General features: G+C 42.7%; 1 protein-coding gene across 5 annotated transcripts in view; it reads right to left on the reverse strand.

Annotated features, from left to right (window-relative positions):
- Positions 1-20706, reverse strand: part of atf2 (activating transcription factor 2) — a 196332-nt gene that overhangs the window by 149371 nt on the left and 26255 nt on the right. Inside the window, exon 1 of one of the 5 annotated variants that reach the window (XM_041201499.1) lies at positions 1685-2093. The exons of the other annotated variants lie outside the window; for them this stretch is intronic. The gene's annotated coding sequence lies outside the window, so the exon portion shown is untranslated. Of the gene's footprint in view, positions 1-1684; positions 2094-20706 lie in introns of those variants that run through there. 5 annotated transcript variants of the gene reach the window in all.

The following is a 20706-nucleotide window of genomic DNA, read 5'->3' on the forward strand; positions in this document are numbered from 1 at the left end:
CTCAGTTCTCTTCACTAATATCTGGGAACTGGCGCCTAAGTTAGGAGAGCTATCCCATTGACTAGTCAAACAACAATCTGACAGCTATATTCACAGCATCATACCTATCCAGCAATGTCCCAAATACCCCAATTGCCACCTCTGCGTATGTCCTGTCCCAATATCTGGACAGACCCATCAGAGAGCAAGAAGAGTTTGGCAGAGCACAGTGGTTTAGTTAGGTGAGAGTGGCCCTGGACATCCTCAATATGAAGTTTCATGCCTTCAGGTCAAACATGACAAGGAAACCTTCTGTTGATTACCAACTACAACCAACCTCCACCCCCCACCCCCACCCCCCCCACCCCAACCACCACCACCACCACCACCACCACTATCATCAACTGATGAATTAGAACCTTTCTGTGTTGAGCATTAGTGTCAGAAAACATTCCGAGTAACAAGGGCACAAAATATCATCTGGTTGGGGGGTTCCAATGGTGCTGAACAATTAAGCATCTAAAGGGAGGAGGTGGCTCTATGAACATCCACATCCTCAACCATGGCAGAGCCCAGCTCGAGTGCAAAAGACATGACTGATGTATTTGTGACCATTTTCACCCTGAAGTACCAAGTAGATGATCCTTCTCAGCCTCGTCCTGAAATCCCCACCAAAGATGCCAATCTTCAGCCATTTCAATGCACTCCACATGAAATTAAGAAATGGCTGAGTGCACGAAACACAGCAAAGTTTACAGTACCCAATAACTTCACAGTTTTAATTCTGAAGGTCTGTGCTCCAACCCAGCCAATTATCATCCCACTCCCAATTATCAGCAAAATTCATGGGAGGAGTTGTCAATGGTGCTGTAAGGCAGCACTTACTCACTAATAACCTGTTTACCAATGCTCGGTTTAGAGGTCTGAAAGGAGCATTTGGCTCTGGATCTCGCTAAAGACTTGGTCCATACATCGATAGAAGGGTTGAATATCAGAGCTGAGAGAGACAACCCTCAACACCAAGGCATTTGACTGAATGGTCTCCACTTGCTTGGTTGGGTACCAATGCAACAATGCTCAAGAAACACAACCATCCAGGAAAATTCAGTTCGTTTGATTGACCTCATGCCTTATTCTAAATGACCATCCTTCTAACACTTGATTAGCACGGCTGCGGTGTGTACTATCTATAGGATGCAATGCAAGGCACAAGGGTTCTTTTGGCAGTGCATCCCAAAACTGTGACCTCTAAAGGTATTGTGGGAGCACCTTCACCACATGTACTGCAGTGATTCAAGACGGCTGCCCACCACCACCCTCTCAGGGCCCCTAAAGGTGGCCAATAAATGCTGATCTTGCCAAAGCCTATATCCCAAGAATGAATAAGAGAAAGGATTTTACATGACCAAAGTCACCCATCCCTTGATTCCAATAGAGAACATAATTGCCTCTCCTCTTAAGGAATTCTCAAATCCAACTCACCAAGACAAAAATGGTGGGTTATCTCTCCTGAGTGACTAAAGATATTATTGTTAGGGCGCCAGCTTGAAAGTCCTCATAAGCATTGGATAAAATATCTTTAAATTCATCCATACAAAGCTCCAATGCAATTGTGGATATAGAAAAGTATATTTAGTAATAACTATCAAGGATGTTACAAATCAGCACCTGTCATAGCATTTAGCTTTTTGGCTCTGTCACTCACTTGTTGTCTTTCACTCTCTAGGATCTTCTTTATTTTATTTTATCTGTCCAAGTTTTCTTTGGCTTTCCCCAGGGATGGGAGGAGCCACAACACACAGCCTAGCTCCGCAGGATAGAAGGCAGCTATCCTGGCCATCGTTTCTGTGCCGGCTCATTGCTACAACAATCCAAAATAAATCCCACTGCTTAGTTCTCTCTCCATAGCCTTGTATCTTCCTCTGCTTCAAATACTTATCCAATTTTCCTCTGAAAGATGCAATGGCCTTTGTTTCAAGTACTTTCTGTGGCAAAGCATTCCATGTTGCAACAACTCTGTGTGAAGACAAGTTCTGTCGAAGGGTCATGAGGACTCGAAACGTCAACTCTTTTCTTCTCCACCGATGCTGCCAGACCTGCTGAGTTTTTCCAGGTAATTCTGTTTTTGTGTTGAAGAAATTTCTCCTGGTTATAATAGCTACTGTTGGTTATTTGTACAAAATTTTAAAAACTTAAAATTTAGATTGAAAATAATACCTCTAAAACAGGGATTAAGAATAAACATGAGGAGTTGATTTGGTCAATGGAAATTTTAAGTAGATAAAGAATATAAATTTAGAACTTAATGATAGTAAAAATAGAAACACAGGAAGTGACATTGATGTGCGGTTTCTGGAGGATGTGGGAGTTGGTAGCAGACATTAATTTGGACAGCCTGTCTGAAACTACTTGACGCCAAGATCTCAGAAGCTTTTGTGGCAAGACTTTCACAGGGTAGTTACCTTGCAGAGAGATAAGGAGCTGGCAATGATGGAAGAAAACAGTGGTCACTACCCACAGATCAAGGAAAGTGAAGAGAACCTTCAACACCTCTTTGTCCTTTTGTCTGTGACATATTTTAGTTATCTCCACCTATCACTGGCCCTCTATCCAGCTCCACTTGTCCCACCCCCACTTAAACCAGCTTATATTTCACCTCTCTTCTATTTTTACTTAGTTCTGTTGAAGGGTCATTCGAACTCAAAATGTTAACTGTGTTCCTCTCCGCAGATGCTGCCAGACCTGCTGAGTTTTTCCAGGTATTTTCGTTTTTGTAAAGTGAAGAGGTACATGCTAGAGCAGGAATGCTGGAATTTTAACTTTTATTGCAAGGTGTTGGAATATTAAAGTAGGAAAGTCTTGCTACAGCTGTACAGGGCACTGGTGAGATCTCACCTAGAGTACTCGTATAATTTTGAATTCCCTACTTAAGGAGGGATATACTTACATTGGAGGCAGTTCAGAGAAGTTTCATTAGGTTGATTCCTGGATGACAGGGTTATCTTACGGGGAAAGGTTGAGCAGGTTGGGGCTACACTTACTGGAGTTTAGAAGGATGAGGGGTGATCTTATTGAAACATATAAGATTCTGAAGGGGCTGGACAGGGTAGATGCTGAGGGAATGTTTCTCTTCATGGGGGAATCTAGAACTAGGGGATACAGTTTGATAATAAGGGATCTCCCATTTAAGACAAATATGTGCAGTAAGTTCTTCTCTCAGAGGGTCACTAACCACTGGAATTCTCTATCCCACAGAGAAGTGGATGCTGGGTCATTGAATATATAGAAGGCTAAGTAGATTAATTTTTGATCTACAAGGGAGTTAAGGGTTATGGGGTCAGGCAGTAAAGTGGGGTTAAGGCCACAATCAAATGACCATGATTTTATTGAATGGCAGAGCAGGTTCAAAGGGCCAAATGGCCTACTTCTGTTCTTAGGTCTTATATTCTTATGTTCCAATGCACAGAATAAATTATGCTCTCCAATAAGTTTAAAGCACTGGCTACATATGCAGAGGATAAGGACTTTAGGACGAATTATTAAGTGGCTAACAACAGAACCAAAAATATAAAATGGCGCAAGGCTTGAGGTGAGATATTAGCAATTCAGTTATAAATGCAGCAGTAACAGAAGACTCAATAGTTAGAGAAATGGGCACCAGCAGTCTAGGGTGTGAGTGCTGAATGCTATGATGCCTCTCATGTGCTGGCTATGGGGCATTTCAGAAAGACTGAAAAACTTAATAGAAAAAGAAAAATGAACTTGCATTTATACGGAAAATTTTATGACCTCAGTGCACCCCAAGTGTCTCACAGCCAATTAAATATTTTCAAGTACAGTCACTGTAAAATCTCCTAAAATCCATTGAAATATTTTAGATCTTTCCTTTCCCGTATTGCGGACTTCCGCATTGACCACAACTCTCCCTTCCCATCCAGCTTACCTAATAGCCATGATTTTATTAGGTGACAGCCTTGCTTCATTGGTAGCGCACCAGCTTCTGAATCAGAATATTATGACTTCAAACCTCACTCAGAAGACTTCGGCACATAACCTAGGCTGACTCTTCAGTGCAGTACTGAGGGAGTGCTGTGATGTGAAGCTTTTCGATGTAGCGTTAAACAGAGGCCTTGTCTTCCCTCTCAGATGAATGCAAAAGATCCTAAAGCACCATTCAAAATCCTAATATTTATCTCTCAACCAACATCACTAAAACAGATTATCTGGTCACTTATTTCATTGTTTCCTGTGGGAACTTCCTGTGCAAAAATTGGCTGACACGTATACACATTAAAGTGGCTACATGTCATTCATTATTAACTGCTTTGAGATATCAAGAGAAGATGAAAGGCACTATTTAAATGCAAGTTTTTCATTATATAGCTTCATGAAAATTGTCATTTGCTTTCAATTATTATTACATATTCCTTTACTTATGTGCTCAATTTGTCTTAGCTTACAAAATGTGTACCAAGGTGGTTTGTGAGGTTTACCGGGCTGGATATAGGTGCTGGAGGGTAAGCATACCGAAGTGGGGGAGACCTGGGCTTTGGTGATAATGAATGCAATGCTCTTGAGTTTGGCAATAAAAAAGAGTCAGAACATGGAAACAGGCTATTTACCCAAACCAGTCTGCACTAGCATTAACCCTTCAACCAAACAGATAGCTTTATTACATCTACCCACCAAATGTTAGTTTAGTGGTAGAGAAGACTGTTTTTTATTCATTTGTGGGATGTGAGCATTGCTGGGAAGGCAAGCATTTATTGCCCATCACTTATTACACTTGAGAAGGTAATGGCGAACTTCTTGAAACTCTGCAGTCTATAACACGTAGATACATCCAGAGTGCTGTTAGGGAGTTCCAGCATTCGACCCAGTGACAGGGAAGAAGTGGCAACATAGTTCCAATTCAGGATAGTGTATGACTTGGAGGGGAATTTGGAGGTGGTGTTCCTAGCCTTTGCTGCCCTGCTCCTTCTAGGTTGCAGAGATTGCAGGTTTGGAAAGTGCTGTCGAAGAATCCTTGATGGGCTGTTGAAATGCATCTTGCAGATCATAAGCAATACAAATAGGGGTAGTCGTCTATTCGGCCCATTGAGCCTGCTCCGCCATTCAATAAGATCATGGCTAATTGATTGTGGCCTTAACTCCACTTTCCTGCCTGACTAACCCCATAACCCTTCACTCCCTTGTCAATCAAAAATTTGTCTAACTCATCTTGAATATATATATTAGCTAGCTTCTACTGCTCTCAGCAGAAGAGAATTCCAAAGACTAACGAACATATGAAGGGGTTCCCACAGAACTTTGTCATAAATGGGTAACCCCTTATTTTTAAACTGTGCCACCTATTTCTAGATTTCCCCACAAGAGAAAACATGCTCTCAGCCTCTACCCTGTCAAGCCCCCTCAGAATCTTATGTTTCAATAAAATCGCCTCATTATTCTAAACTCCGATGAGCATAAGCCCAACCTGCTCAACCTTTCCTCATAAGACAACCCCTTCATTCCAGGAATCAGCCTAATGGACCTTTACTGAACTGTTTCCAATGCAAGTATATGCTTCCTTAAGTAAAGAGACTAAAACTGTACACAGAGCTCCAGGTGTGGTCCCACCAATGCTCTCTATGGTTGTAGCAAGACTTTCCCACTTTTACACTCCATCCCCCTTGCAGTAAAGACCAACATTTCATTTGTCTTCCTAATTACTTGTTGTACCTTCATGCTAGCTTTGAGTCATGTACAAAGATACCCCGATACCTCTGCACTGCAGCATTCTGCAATCTCTCTCCATTTAAATAACATTCTGCTGTTCTATTCTTCCTATCAAACAGGAGCACCTCATATTATATCCAGCTGTCAAATTTTTGCCCACTCACTTAACCTATCTTTATATCCCTTTGCATGCTCTTTGTATTCTCCTCACAACTTGCTTTCGTACCTATTTTTGTATCGTCAGCAAACTTGGTCTCTTCATCCAAATTATTAATATAGATAGTAAATAGTTGAGGCCCCAGCACTGATCCCTGTGGCACTCCACTAACAACAGTTTGCCAATTTGAAAATGAACCATTTATCCTGACTTTCTGTCTCATGTTATTTAGCCAATCCTCTATCCATGCTAATATATCACCCTAAAAACCATGGGCTCTTATCTTGTGCAGTAATCTTTTATGTGGCATGATAATGAAGCCCTGATGGAAATCCAAATACATTATTTCTGCTGGTTCCCCTTTATCCACCCTGATTTTCACATCCTCAAAGAACTCTAATAAACATGATTTCCCTGTCACAAAACCATGCTGACTCTACCTGATTTTCTAAATGATTTACTACCTCATGAATAATGGATTCTAGCATTTTCCCAATGACAGATGTTAGACTATATATTAGAGAGTCAGAGCTGACAGTCAGAGCAAAGGTTTAAAAAAAGGGGAAGCTAGGAGCAGAGATTTGAAAAGAATAGGCGCTGAGAGCTGAGATTTAAAAAGAGTGGGAGCAGAGTCAAAGCAGAGATTGAAGAAGAGCGGGAGCTGAGTAGCCAGAGCATAGATTTAAAAAGAAGGGAAGCTATGAGTCAGAAATTTAAAAAGAGAGGCAACTGAGAGCAGATTTGAAAAAATTAGGCGCTGAGAGTTGAGATTTAAAAAGGGTGGGAGCTGAGTAGCCAGAGCATAGATTTAAAAAGAAGGGAGCTAAGAATCAGAGATTTAAAAAGAAAGGAAACAGGGCAGATTTGAAAAGATTAGGCGCTGCGAGCTGAGATTTAAAAAGGGTGGGAGCTGAGTAGCCAGATTATAGATTTCAAAAGAGGGGGAGCTAAAAGCAGAGATGTAAAAAGAGTAGGGGGGGGTGTCAAAGGTGTCACTGAGCGGCTGCAGCCCACTTGGAGAGAAAGCAGGATCTCACAGTTAGTAGCCTCCAGATTACTCCTGCTACCACAGGCTAGTGAGTATAAAAATAAGAGGATAAAATAGATGAATGTGTGACTAGGGAGATGGTGCAGGAGGGAGGCTTTCAGGTGCCCCGGACACTGGGGCCAATTCTGGGGGCGATGAGGCCATTACAGGATGGAAGGGTTAAGAGCTTGAGCTGAGAACAGAGATTTCAAAAGAGCAGGACTGGAGAGCAGAGATTCAAAAAGAGCGAGAGCACAGAATGACAGTGGAGTGTGATCAGGAGTGAAGTGATGTAAATCAATCACCTATAAAGTAATGCTAGATTGATTGATTCATTAATTAGTACAAATACTGAAAACTGAAGCCAATTTTAAATTTATCCTTTAATTATAAACAGTGCTCATCAGATCTAGGGGATAAAGTTAAAATTCAATAACAAGGATTAGCTACACTAAAGAGTGAATTTTTCAGTAAATTATAATTAAGACTTCTAGAGGATAAGAGTGAAGTAAAACATTTTAGTTAACCTCCCTATAAAGTAAATAAATCTGCTCAAGAAAAGCAGCTGATTGATCAGTAGCTAGTGAGTTTTTTTTTAAACTTATGTGGTAAGTTTAATAAACTAATAAATAGAGGCATAGACCCATGGAGTTTTTTTAATTCATTCATAGGATGTGGGCATCACTGGCTAGGCCAGCATTTATTGCCCATCCCTAACTGCCCTTATTCAGAAGGTCTGGAGTCACATGTAGGCCAGACCGTGTAAAGACGGCAGATTTCCTTCCTTAAACGACATTAGTGAACCAGATGGGTTTTTACAACAATCGGCAACAGTTTCATGGTCATCATTAGACTTTTAATTCCAGATTTTTACTGAATTCAAATTTCACCATCTGCCATGTTGGGATTCGAACCCAAGACCCCAGAGGATTATGCTGGGTCTCTGGAATACTAGTCCAGTGACAATAACACTATGCCACTGCCTCCCCTGTATGCATCCCGTTTCATGTGGGACTCCAGGGCACTTTTCATGTCCTGGATAATCATGTGTGCCGGGAGTGTTGACAGCTGCAGTAGTTCAAGTTCTGGGTTTCAGAGCTTAAGCAGCAGCTGACGTCAATACAGCCCATCCACAAGGCTGACAGTTACATGTACAGCATATTTATAGATGTGGTCACCCTGCAGCTTAAAGGTATGCAGACAGAGAAAGAATGGGTGGCCACCAGGTAGTCAAGGAGGATCAGGCTATTAGTGCAGGAGCCCCCTGAGTGCATCTCATTCTACAAGTAATGGTTCCTCTGGGGAGTGCAACCAGAGAGCTGTACAAGGGCAGGAAGAAAATTGGAAAATGAATAGTGATCATGGATTTGATTGTTAGGGGAAGAGACAAGTGGTTCTGTGGTGGGAGATGTGAATGCAGAATGGTATACTGCCTTATTAAAGCAAAATACTGCAGATGCTGGAAATCTGAAATAAAAACAAAAAATGCTAGAAAAACCCAGCAGGTCTGGCAGCATTTGTGGAGAGAGAAACAGAGTTAACGTTTCAAGTATGTTTGACTCTTCTTCAGCCTTCCTATTGCCAGGGTCAAAGGCGTCACTGAGTGGCTGCAACCCACTGAGAGAAAGCAGGATCTCACAGTTAGTAGCCTCCAGATTACTCCTGCTACCACGGGCTAGTGAGTATAAAAATAGGATAAAATAGATGAATGGTTGACTGGGAAGATGGTGCAGAAGGGAGGCTTTCAGATGCCCCGGACTGAGATGGATAGGTTCTTGATTGGTAAGGGGATCAAAGGTTACGGGGAAAAGGCGGGAGAATGGGGTTGAGAAATCTATCAGCCATGATTGAATGACAGAGCAGACTCGATGGACCGAATAGCCTAATTTCTGCTCCTATGTCTTATGGTGTTATGGACACTGGGGCCGATTCTGGGGGAGATGGGATCAGTACAGGATGGAAGGGTTAAACTAAACAGAGCTGAAACCAATATCCTCACAGGACAATTTGCTAGTGTACTGGGAAGAGTTAGTTTAACCTAATTTGGCAGGGGTGTGGGAACCAGGAGATATTAGCGAGTAAAAACAAGGATGCATAGAGATGAGAAATAGTAAAGGTAAGAAGTTACTTGTGGAAGCGGTTTATAGACCCCCTGACAGTAACCACACTATAGGACAGGGTATACAGGAAGAAATAATGAGGGCTTGTGAAAAAGGTAAGGCAATAATCATGAGTTATTTTAATCTTCATGTAGATTGGACAAATTAGATTGGCAAAGGTAGTCTGGATGGTGCATTCATAGAGTGTTTTCAGGACAGTTTCTTACAGCAGCACATTTTAGTACCAATCAGACATCAGGCTATACTAGATCTGGTAATGTGCAATGAGACAGGATTAATGAATGACCTCACAGTGAAAGCACCCCTGGATAGCAGTGATCATAATATGATTGAATTTCACATTCAGTTTGAGGGAGAGGCGTGGATCTAAGACTAGTGTTTTGAATTTAAATAAGGGCAATTATGACGGCATGAAGACAGAGCTGGCTAAATTGAATTGGGAAATTAGGTTCAGGGATAAGTCAGTAGAGATGCAGTGGCAGACATTTAAGGAGATATTTCAGAACACTCAGAAAAGATACATTCCAGTGAGAAAGAAAGACTCTAAGGGAAGGAAGTTAAAGATAGTATCAAATTGAAAGAAAAAGCTTAATTCTGCAAAGGTGAGTGGCAGGTCAGAAGATTGGACAGAATATTTAAATAAAAACAAAGAATAGTTAAAAGTTTAATAAGGAGGGAGAAATTAAAATATTAGAGAAAGCTATATAGAAATATAAAAACTTATAATAAGAGTTTCTACAGGTATTTAAAAAGGAAGTGTAAAGTGAGCATTCAACCCCTAGAGAGTGAAAATGGGGAACTAATAATGGAAAATAAGGAAATGGCGGATGAACTGCACAAATATTCTGTATCTGTCTTCACTGTAGAAGATACAAATAACATCCCAGAAATAATTATAAATCAGGAGCTGAAAGGAAGGGAGGAACTTTAAATAATTACAATCACCAGGAAAAAAAATACCGAGAAAATTCTTAGAACTAAAAGCTGACAAGTCCCCGGGTGCTGATGGACTTCATCCTAGGGTCTTAAAAGTGGCTGCTGAGATCGCAGAGCATTGGTTTTAATTTTCCAAAATCCCCTAGATTCAGGAAGGGTCCCAACAGATTGGAAACTAGCAAATGTGACTCCTCTGTTCAAGAAAGTAAGGAAACAGAAAGCAGGAAGCTACAGGCCAGTTAGCTTAATATCTGTCATAGGGAAATTGCTGCAATCTATTATTAAGGAAGTTATAGCAGGGCAGTTAGAAAATCTCAGTGCAATCAAGCAGAATCAAAATAGTTTTGTGAAAGGGAAATGATGTTCGGCTAATTTATTGGAGTTCTTGGAGGAAGTAACAAGCAACGTGGATAAAGGGGAGCCTGTGGATATACTGTACTTGGATTTCCAGAAGGCATTTGACAAGATGCCACATCTAAGGTTACTATGCAAAATAAGAGCTCATGGTATAGGAGATAACATATTAGCATGGATAGAGGATTGGTTAGCCAACAGGAAGCAGAAAGCAGGGATAAATAGATCTTTTTTCAGGTTGGCAAGACGTGACGAGAGGAGTGCCACAGTGATCAGAGCTGGGGCCTCAACTATTTACAATTTATATCAATGACTTGGATGAAGGGACCAAATGTATGGTTACTAAATTTCCTGATGACACAAAGATAGGTAGGAAAGTAAGTTGTGAAGAAGGCATGGGGGCAAAATTGTCCCAGATTTGAAATGGCGGCTTCTCACACCGTAACGTGCCAATCCCGCTGCATTAATCATGCATTCCTGAGAAACATGCCATTTTGATGGTGGGCGGGCGGGCTCCAGTTTGCCCACCACACCGTCACCTTGCCACTTCATCATGCTGGGCACCACATTTAAAGTATAGCCACGTGTACACCGCTCAGTACTTCCAGCCCAGGACATCTGCAAAGATATGATCCTAAAAAGCAAGAAAACAGCAGATTTAGTGACGCATCCCTTGAGCACCGTATGGAGGCTTGCTGTGATGTCCTTGACCCCCATTCTGGCCACAGGAGGGGCAGCAACATTACCACTCCGGCTTGGTAGGCGATGGCAGTGGTGATCAGTGCTAATGCTACACAGAAGAGGTTGGGCATCCAATGCAGACAGAGGGTAAATGATCTCATCTGTGCCGCCAGGTTAAGGCAACCATCTCATCACCCTAAACTCGCACACTCAAGTCCATCACATAGTCACTGGCATCTCACTCATTGCCAGCCCACCATCCATTCTCTCACACATACCCTCACATTTCCATCAGGCCTCATCTCCTCCGGAGACTGCCTCCTCAGACCTCACCACCTTGAGGCCACTTGCACAGATCAACATATGCCCCCACACATGCCCTGGGATACCCTCCTACCCCAGTACAGCCCTCGTCCTGTAGCCTCTTCCCTTGCCTGAGGCCACTTCCCCCCACTTCCCCAAGCGAGCCCTCGCCCTGCAGCCATTGAAAAGTCACCCTTGTCTTATGGCTGGTCTGGTAGGTGGAACTGCCTGTGAGACCCCCTAAAGTGACGTGGTGCTGTCTGCTAAGCCTGGCGCTGATGACTGCGAGTACTGTCCAAAGCAAGGTAGGCAAACAAACCTTGAAGTCCCAAGTGAAGTGAAGCCCATCAAATGTGCACCTTATATATGCTGCTGTGAAACACATTGGCATGGGCAGACGATCCAGCGTGGGGGGATGTTCTGGCAGGCTGGCCTTATAATGATACACAGATGTATTACAATGAAGTTCCCGATGTCCGACAGCAGGAAACGTGCTGACCGGACGATCACAAACTGGTTTCATGACGTCATGAAACCAAATTTTGGCCTTCTCACCATATTGTCCACTCATGCCCCCAAACATGCCTGATGGCAGCAGGCACAAAATATTCCACCCAAGGAGTCTGCAAAGGGACACAGATAGGTTAAGCGGGTGGGCAAACATTTGGCAGATGGAACATAGTGTAGGAAAATGTGAATTTGTCCACTTTGTCAGGAAGAATAGAAAAACAGCATACTACTTAAATGGAGAGAGGACCTGGTACATGTATCAGGAAAAATTAGTTTGCAGGTACAGCAAATGATTAGGAAGGCAGATGGATGTTGGTGTTTATTGCAAGAGGAATGAAATATAAAATCAGGGGTATTTTGCTAAAGTTGTACAGGGCCTTGGTTAGATCACATCTAGAGTACTGTGTACAATTTTGATCTCCTTATTTAAGAAAAGCTATAAATGTGTTAGAAGCAGTTCAGGGAAAGCTCACTCCATTGATACCTGGGATTGGTGGGGGGATGGGATATAATCTTATGGAGAAAGGCTGGACAGCCTGGGCCTGTGTCGATTGGAGTTTAGAAGATTGAGAGGTGAGCTTATTGAAACATACAAAGTCCTGAGGGGACTTGACAGGGTGGATGCTGAAAAGGTATTTCCCCTTGTGGGAGAGACTAGAACTAGGGGGGACAGTTTAAAAATAAAAATAAGACAAAGATTAGAAGAATTTTTTTCTCTCAAAGGGCTGTGAATCTTTGGAATTCTCTTCACCAGAGTGCAGTGGAGGCAAGGCCAATGAATATTTTTAAAGCAGAAGTATATATATTCTTGACTAACAAGGGAGTCAAATGTTATCGGGGTAGGCGAAATGAGGAGTTGAAGCTACAGTCAGATCAGCCATGGTCTCATTGAATGGTGGAGCAGGCACAAAGGGATGAATGGCCTACTCCTGCTCCCAATTCATATGTTTATATGTGGGTACACAGAGAATTGGGAGAGACAGATGGCACTAGAGTAGGAAATTATAAGGTATTAGGTAGGGTCTGAGTAAGAGGAAATGAAATAAGTTCTAAATTAAGATTACTGTGCATCTATGTGAATGTGCAGAATCTGGTAAATAAGATTGGTGAGCTGCAGGCACAGATAGCCAAATGGGAATACGATGTTGCGGCATAAACGGAGACTAGGCTCAAAAAAGGGCTGGACAGGGTATTAAATATTCTAAAATACAAGGTGTTCAGGAAAGACAGGGAAAGAAAAAGAGATGAGGTAGCTGTATTAATTAAATAGTGCTGGAGTCAATGGGAATCAGGGGGAAAATTCTCTGCTGGTTGGAGTCATACCTAGCACAAAGAAAGATGGTTGTAATTGTTGGAGGTCAGTCATCTCGGCTCCGTGACATCACTGCAGGAGTCTCTCAGGGTAGTGTCCTAGGCCCAACCATCTTCAACTGCTTCATCAAAGACCTTCCTTCCTTCATAAGGTCGAAGTGGGGATGTTGGCTGATGACTGCACATTGTTCAGCACCATTTGCGACTTCTCAGGTACTTAAGCAGTCCATGTCCAAATGCTGCAAGACCTGGACAATATCCTGGCTTGGGCTGACAAGTGGCAAGTAACATTCACACCACACGAGTGTCAAGCAATGACCATCCCCAACAAGAGAGAATCCAACCATCACCCCCTGAGGTTCAATGGCATTACCATCACTGAATCCCGAACTATCAACATCCTGGGGGTGACCATTGACCAGAAACTGAACTGGACTAGACATATAAATACTGTGGCTACAAGAGCAAGTCAGAGAATAGGAATCGTGCAACGAGTAACTCACCTCCTGACTCCCCAAAGCCTGTCCACCAGCTACAAGGCACAAGTCAAGAGTGTGATGGAGTACTCCCCACTTGCCTGGATGAGTGCAGCTCCCACAACACTTAAGAAGCTGGACACCATCCTGGACAAAGCAGCCCACTTGATTGGCACCACATCCACAAACATTCACCCCCTCCACCACTGACGCACAGTTGCAGTGGTGTGTACCATCTACAAGATACATTGCAGGAATTCACCAAGGCTCCTTAGACACCACATTCCAAACCCACGACCACTATCACCTTGAAGGACAACGGCAGCAGATAGATGGGAACACCACCACCTGGAGGTTCATTTTCAAGGTAACTCACCATCCTGACTTGGAAATATATCACCATTCCTGCACTGTCGCTTGGTCAAAATCCTGGAACTCCCTTCCTAACAGCACTGTGGGTGTACCTGCACCACATGGACTGCAGCGGTTCAAGAAGGCAGCACACCAACACCTTCTCAAGGGCAACTAGGGATGGGCAATAAATGCTGGCCCAGCCAGCGAAGCCCATATCCCATGAATGATTAAAAAAAAGATAGGATGTCCTAGAGGGGTCAAGGACACAATCTATTTAATTAAAGCTAAGAAACAAGAGAGGTACCATTACACTACGGATTATATTCCACAGGCTACGATCTGTGGAAAAGATATTGAGGAACAAATTTACAAGTTAATTACAGAGAGGTGAATGAACAACAAGTAGTTACAACTGAGGACTTTAATTATCCTAATATAGTCTGGGATAGTAACAGAATAAAGGACAGAGAGGGGAAAGAGCTTATGAAGGAGAATGTATGTTTTGGCCCAATGAGGAAGGAGACATTGCAGGACCTAGTTCTGGGGAATGAGAAGGGTCAAGTGGATCAGCTGTAGTAGGGGAACAGTGCCAGGGCAGTGATAACAGTATCATAAGATTCAGGTTTGCTATGGAAAAGGGCAAGAAGCAATCCAGAATAAAAATATCTAACTCATGGGGACCAACCTCAGTGGAGTGAGAACAGATTTGGCAGAGATAAATTGGAATCAAAGACTGGTTGGCAAACTGTAACAGAAAAATGAGCTGCCTTCAAAGAGGAGATAGTTTAGTACAGTCAAGGTAAGCCTCATGAGGGAGAAAGGACAAACAAATCCAAATTTTCCTTTTGACGACAGCAATAGAGTAAGATAAAGCAGAAAAAATATGCATATGACAAATGTTAGGTAAATAATACAACTGAGAACTGAGCTCAATACAGAAGGTTCAGTGGAAGAAAAAAAATAGAAGCAGACAGAGTGTGAGAGAAGACACTGGCAGCTAACATTAAAGGGAATTCAAAAAATTTCCAAAGGCATATAAACAGTAAAAGGGTGGTAAAAGGAGTGGGGCTGATTAGAGACCTTAAAGGGGATTTACACATAGTGGCAGAGGGTATGGCTGAGGTACTAAATGAGCACTTTGCATTTGTCTTTATCAAGGAAAAAGATGCAGCCCAAGTCATAGCGAAGGCGGGGTAGTTCGGACACTGGATAGGCTAAAAATTGATAAAGCCAGGGTATTGAGTAGACTGGCTGTGTTTGAAGTTAATAAATCACCAGGCCGGATGAGATGCATCCAAGAATACTGAGGGAAGTAAGGGTGGAAATTGCATAGGCACTGGCCACAATCCTCCAATCCTTCTTAATTACAGGGGTGGTGTCAGAAGACTGGACAACTGCAAATGTTACACTTTACTTCAAAAAAGGATGTAAGGATAAGCCCCACTAACTCCAGGCCAGTCAGTTTAACCACAGCGGTGAGAAAGCTTTTAGAAATGAACAGTCACTTGGACAAATGTGGATTAATTAAGGAAAGCCAGAATGGATTTGTTAAGGTCAAATCATGTTTAAACAACTTGCTTGAATTTTTTGGTGAGGTAACAGAGAGAGTTGACGAGGGTCATGCGGTTGATGCGATGTACATGGACCTCCAAAAGACATTTGATTAAAGTACCTCATAACAGGCTTGTCAGCAAAGTTGAAGCCAGGGAATAAAGAGACAGTGGCAGCACGGATGTAAAGTTGACTAAGTGGCAGGAAATATAGACTAGGAGGAAGATACTTAGTGAGACTCCCCAGTGGTCAATGTTAGGGCTAATGCTTTTCTTGATCTCTGCTAAAGATCTAGTCTTGGTGTACAGGGCACAATTTCAAAATTTCTGGATGACTCAAAACTTGGAAGTATTTTGAACTGCGAGGAAGACAGTGATAAACTTCAAGCGGACTTAGACAGGCTGGTGGAATGGGTGGAAAGCTGGCAGGTACAATTTAATGAAAAGTGTGAAGTGATCTATTGGGCTAGAAGAATGAAGATAGGCTGTTTGGTTGACTTAATTATGGTTGCTGGCTATGGATGTATAACTTTTCTGAGCAGAGTTTTTTTTTGACGGGCATACATTTAGTAATGGCATAGTTAATTATGACTCTTTGTATATGATACCCTAAATGATGTAACACCCTATGGTACCACGTGCAAGATTTTTAATCATAGAAATAAATTCAATTAAATATACTCACCTTCAACTTTTTGTCCCAATCCTGCCCATCTTGACAGGGATGTAAATTATCACTCATTTCACTATTAACAATATTTCTATCCTCAATATCACTGAATTGGGGTTACTGCACAAAATGTCTGTTTCTCAATTTCTCTGATAAGCACAAAACAACATTGTATATGTGAAGGATCTAAGGTTGGATTGTGAAGGTGTATCCTGAGTTTTGGTAATACTCAGGTGCATTGAAGTTTGGCTGCACTTTGGGACGGGCTAAGGAACTGGGATTGAGTATCCCTGTGACAGGATCTTAGCTTTGAGAGTAATTTGGGATTGGAGTGGGCAGAAGCAGAAAACAGTTGCAGGGTACCTGACAGGATGTAAGGGGACCATGAACACATTAGTAGAATAATAGCGAATGCAGCTATATTGGGATGACAAGAAGTTGGATAGAGACTACAATTGCATTAGGAGTACAGAAAGTGTCTGCAAGTCTACCAGGAATACAGAAAGCAGCAATGAATAGAGGGGAAACATAAACAGGTCGCTCCACTTACCCAGGAGTAACAGAAAGGATCTATTGCTGCACTAAAACAAATGTAGCAGCTGTGGACTCCCAAGAGGACAGAAGACTTTATTTTCTGTAGAAGAGATAAGCTGGTGACAACAACTAAGTAATGGCCTGAAGCTGTGCAAAGAATCATGGAATTTACAGCATAGGGGTCATTTATACCTGTGCTAACTCTAGATCTGGAGAAATCTACTTACTAAGTCATAAAATAATTCAGGACAGATGGAGGCCATTCAGCCCACTGTGACTGCACTGGCTCTGAAGGGTTCACAGCGTAAAAAAAATCTACGTCCTCAGGTTACAAACATATGAATTAGGAGGAGAGTTACTGACACTCCTGCCAGTGGAAAGTTTCTCGTTATTCTATCATAAGCCTTGAGAGTTTTGAATACCTCACTTAAAACTCCACTTAACCATCTCTGCTCTGAGGCAAACAATCAAAGCTTCCCTATTTCTACATAATTGAAATTCTGCATTCCTGGTATAATTTGAGTCAATCTCCTCTTTACTACCTCTAAAGACTTGACAATCTTTCTAAAAAGTAGTGCCCAGAATTAGATATGATAATCCAACTGAGCCCAACAAATGATTCTAAAAGCTCATCATAGTTTCCTTGTTTTTGCATTCTATACCTTTATTTATAAAGTCCAGGATCCGAAATACTTTTTTGCACAGCTTCCAACCTGATAGTCTCCCAACCTTGGACAGCCCGCTTCTACCTCCTACCCAAAATCCACAAACAGGACTGTCCCAGTAGACCGATCGTGTCAGCCTGTTCCTGCCCCACGGAACTCATTTCTTGCTATCTTGACTCCATTCTCTCTCCCCTTATCCAGTCCCTTCCCACCTACATCCATGATTCCTCTGACACTCTACATCATATCAACAATTTCCAGTTCCCTGGCCCCAACCGCCTCCTCTTCACCACGGACGTCCAATTCCTCTACACCTCCATCCCCCACCAGGATGGTCTGGTGGCTCTCCGCTTCTTCCTGGAACAAAGGCCCGAACAATCCCCATCCATCACTACTCTCCTCTGTCTGGCTGAACTTGTTCTCACACTGAACAATTTCTCCTTAAACTCCTCTCACTTCCTCCAAATAAAAGGTGTGGCTATGGGTACCCGCATGGGCCCCAGCTATGACTGTCTCTTTATGGGGTATGTGGAACATTCCTTGTTCCAGTCCTACTCCAGCCCCCTCCCACAACTCTTTCTCCGGTACATCAATGATTACTTCGGTGCTGCTTCGTGCTCTCATCTGGACCTGGAAAAATGTATTAATTTTGCTTCCAATTTCCACCCCTCCATCATTTTCACATGGTCCATCTCTGACACTTCCCTTCCTTTCCTTGACCTCTCTGTCTCAATTTCTGGTGACAGACTGTCCACCAATATCCATTACAAGCCTACGGACTCCCACAGCTACCTCGACTACAGCTCCTCACACCCCGCTTCCTGTAAGGACTCCATCCCATTCTCTCAGTTCCTTCGCCTCCATCGCATCTGTTCTGATGAAGCCACTTTCAAAAACAATTCCTCTGACATGTCCTCCTTCTTCCTTAACCGAGGCTTTCCACCCATGGTGGTTGACAGGGGCCTCAACCATGTCCAGCCCATTTCCCGCGCATCCGCCCTCACACCTTCCTCTCCCTCCCAGAAACATGATAGGGACCCCGTTGTCCTCACTTATCACCCCACCAGCCTCCGCATTCAAAGGATCATCCTCCGCCATTTCCGCCAACTCCAGCATGATGCCACCACCAAACACATCTTCCCCTCACCCAGCCTGGCGGCATTCTGCAGGGATCGTTCCCTCCGGGACACCCTGGTCCACTCCTCCATCACCTCCTACACCTCAACCCCCTCCCACAGCACCTTCCCATGCAACCGCAGAAGGTGCAACACTGCCCCTTTACTTCCCCTCTCCTCACCGTCCAAGGGCCCAAACACTCCTTTCAAGTGAAGCAGCATTTCACTTGCACTTCCCTCAATTTAGTCTACTGCATTCGTTGCTCCCCAAGCGGTTTCCTCTACATTGGAGAGACCAAACGCAGACTGGATGACTGCTTTGCAGAACACCTTTGGTCTATCCGCAAGCATTACCCAGACCTTCCTGTCGCTTGCCATTTCAATACTCCACCCTGCTCTCATGCCCACATGTCTGTCCTTGGCCTGCTGCATTGTTCCAGTGAAGCTCAACGCAAACTGGAGGAACAGCACCTCATCTTCCGACTAGGCACTTTACAATTTTACAGCCTTCCGGACTGAATATTGAGTTCAACAATTTTAGAGCATGAACTCTCTCCTCCATCCCCACCCGCTTTCCGATTCTCCCCCCACCCCCGCTTTTTTTCCAATAATTTATATAGATTTTTCTTTTCCCACCTATTTCCATTATTTTTAAATGTATTTCTATCCATTGTTTTATCTCTACCTTTTAGCCTTTTTCGATTCCTTCACCCCACCCCCACTAGGGCTATCTGTACCTTGCTTGTCCTGCTTTCTACCCATAATTAGCACATTCCTTAAATAATATCTCCACCTTCAATACCTCTTTGTCCTTTTGTCTGTGACATCTTTTGGTTATCTCCAACTATCACTGGCCCTTTATCCAGCTCTACTTGTCCCACGCCCTCTTAAACCAGCTTATATTTCACCTCTCTTCTATTTTTACTTAGTTCTGTCGAAGGGTCATTCGGACCCGAAACGTTAACTGTGTTCCTCTCCTCAGATGCTGCCAGACTTGCTGAGTTTTTCGAGGTACTTTTGATTTTGTTTTATACTTTTTTGCAAAACAGCCTGCTCAATTTGTCCTGCCACTTTTTATTATTTATGTACATACACCCCAGTCTCTATTCCTGCACCCCCTTTAAAATGGCATCATTTAGTTTATACTGTCTCTCCTCATTCTTCCTACCAAAATAAATCATTTCACATTTCTCAACTTAAAGCGTATCTGCCATGTGTCAGCCCATTTCACCAGTCTGTGTCCTTCTGAAGTCTGCTATGATCCTCCCCGCTGTTTACTTATATGTTATCTGCAAACTTTGAAATTATGCAATGTACCAATCATTTATAGCAAAAATGCAATAGTCCTAATACTTACTGTTGGGGAACTTTATTACATGCACCCCCCAATCCCAACCCCCTGTTTGAAAAGCAACTATTCACCACTATTCTCTGATTTCTGACTTAGTTATTTTTTTTCTTTATGTTGCCACAGCCCCATTAATCCATACCCCTAAAATCCAACTTTGTTTCCTTACCTGCATCCTTTTAAATTATCTTTCAAATGTTTATCCAATTTGTTTTTAATTATATATTTCTGCCTCAATTACCACTTGTGGGGAAGCATTCCATATTCCAATAAACCTCTAGCTGAAAACATTTCTAACTTTCCTCTTACTTCTAGAAGTGACAATCCCATATTTGTCCCCTACTTGTTACCAATGCACCAACCAATGGAAATACTCAAAAAGGAAAAAAATGCATGTATTTAGTGCCTTTCACTATGACCACAAGGGGTAATAAAGTGCTCCTACAACCAGTGAAGTACTTTAGAAATGCAGTTACTGTCATAATATAGGAAACTCAAAACTATTGTACTCGAACACAATCTGTAGCCTCATAGCCCAAGATATCCCCCACTCTACCATTACCATTAAGCCAGCGGGGCAACCACAGTGCAATGAAGAATGCAGGAGGACATGCCAGGAGCAGCATCAGCATACCTAAAAATGAGGTGTCAACCTGGGGAAGCTGTAACACAGGACTACTTGCGTGCCAAACAGTATAAACAGCAAGTGATAGACAGAACTAAATGATCCCACTACCAATGGATCAGATCTAAGCTCTTAAATCCTGCCATATCCAGTTGTGAATGGTAGTGGACAATTAAACAACTGACTGGAGGAGGAGGCTCCACAAATATCCCCTGCCTCAATGATGGGGGTGGGGTCCAACACGTCAGTGCAAAAGATAAGGCTGAAGATAAA

This window comes from Carcharodon carcharias, chromosome 12, assembly GCF_017639515.1.
Source record: "Carcharodon carcharias isolate sCarCar2 chromosome 12, sCarCar2.pri, whole genome shotgun sequence".
NCBI classification, from domain to species: domain Eukaryota; kingdom Metazoa; phylum Chordata; class Chondrichthyes; order Lamniformes; family Lamnidae; genus Carcharodon; species Carcharodon carcharias.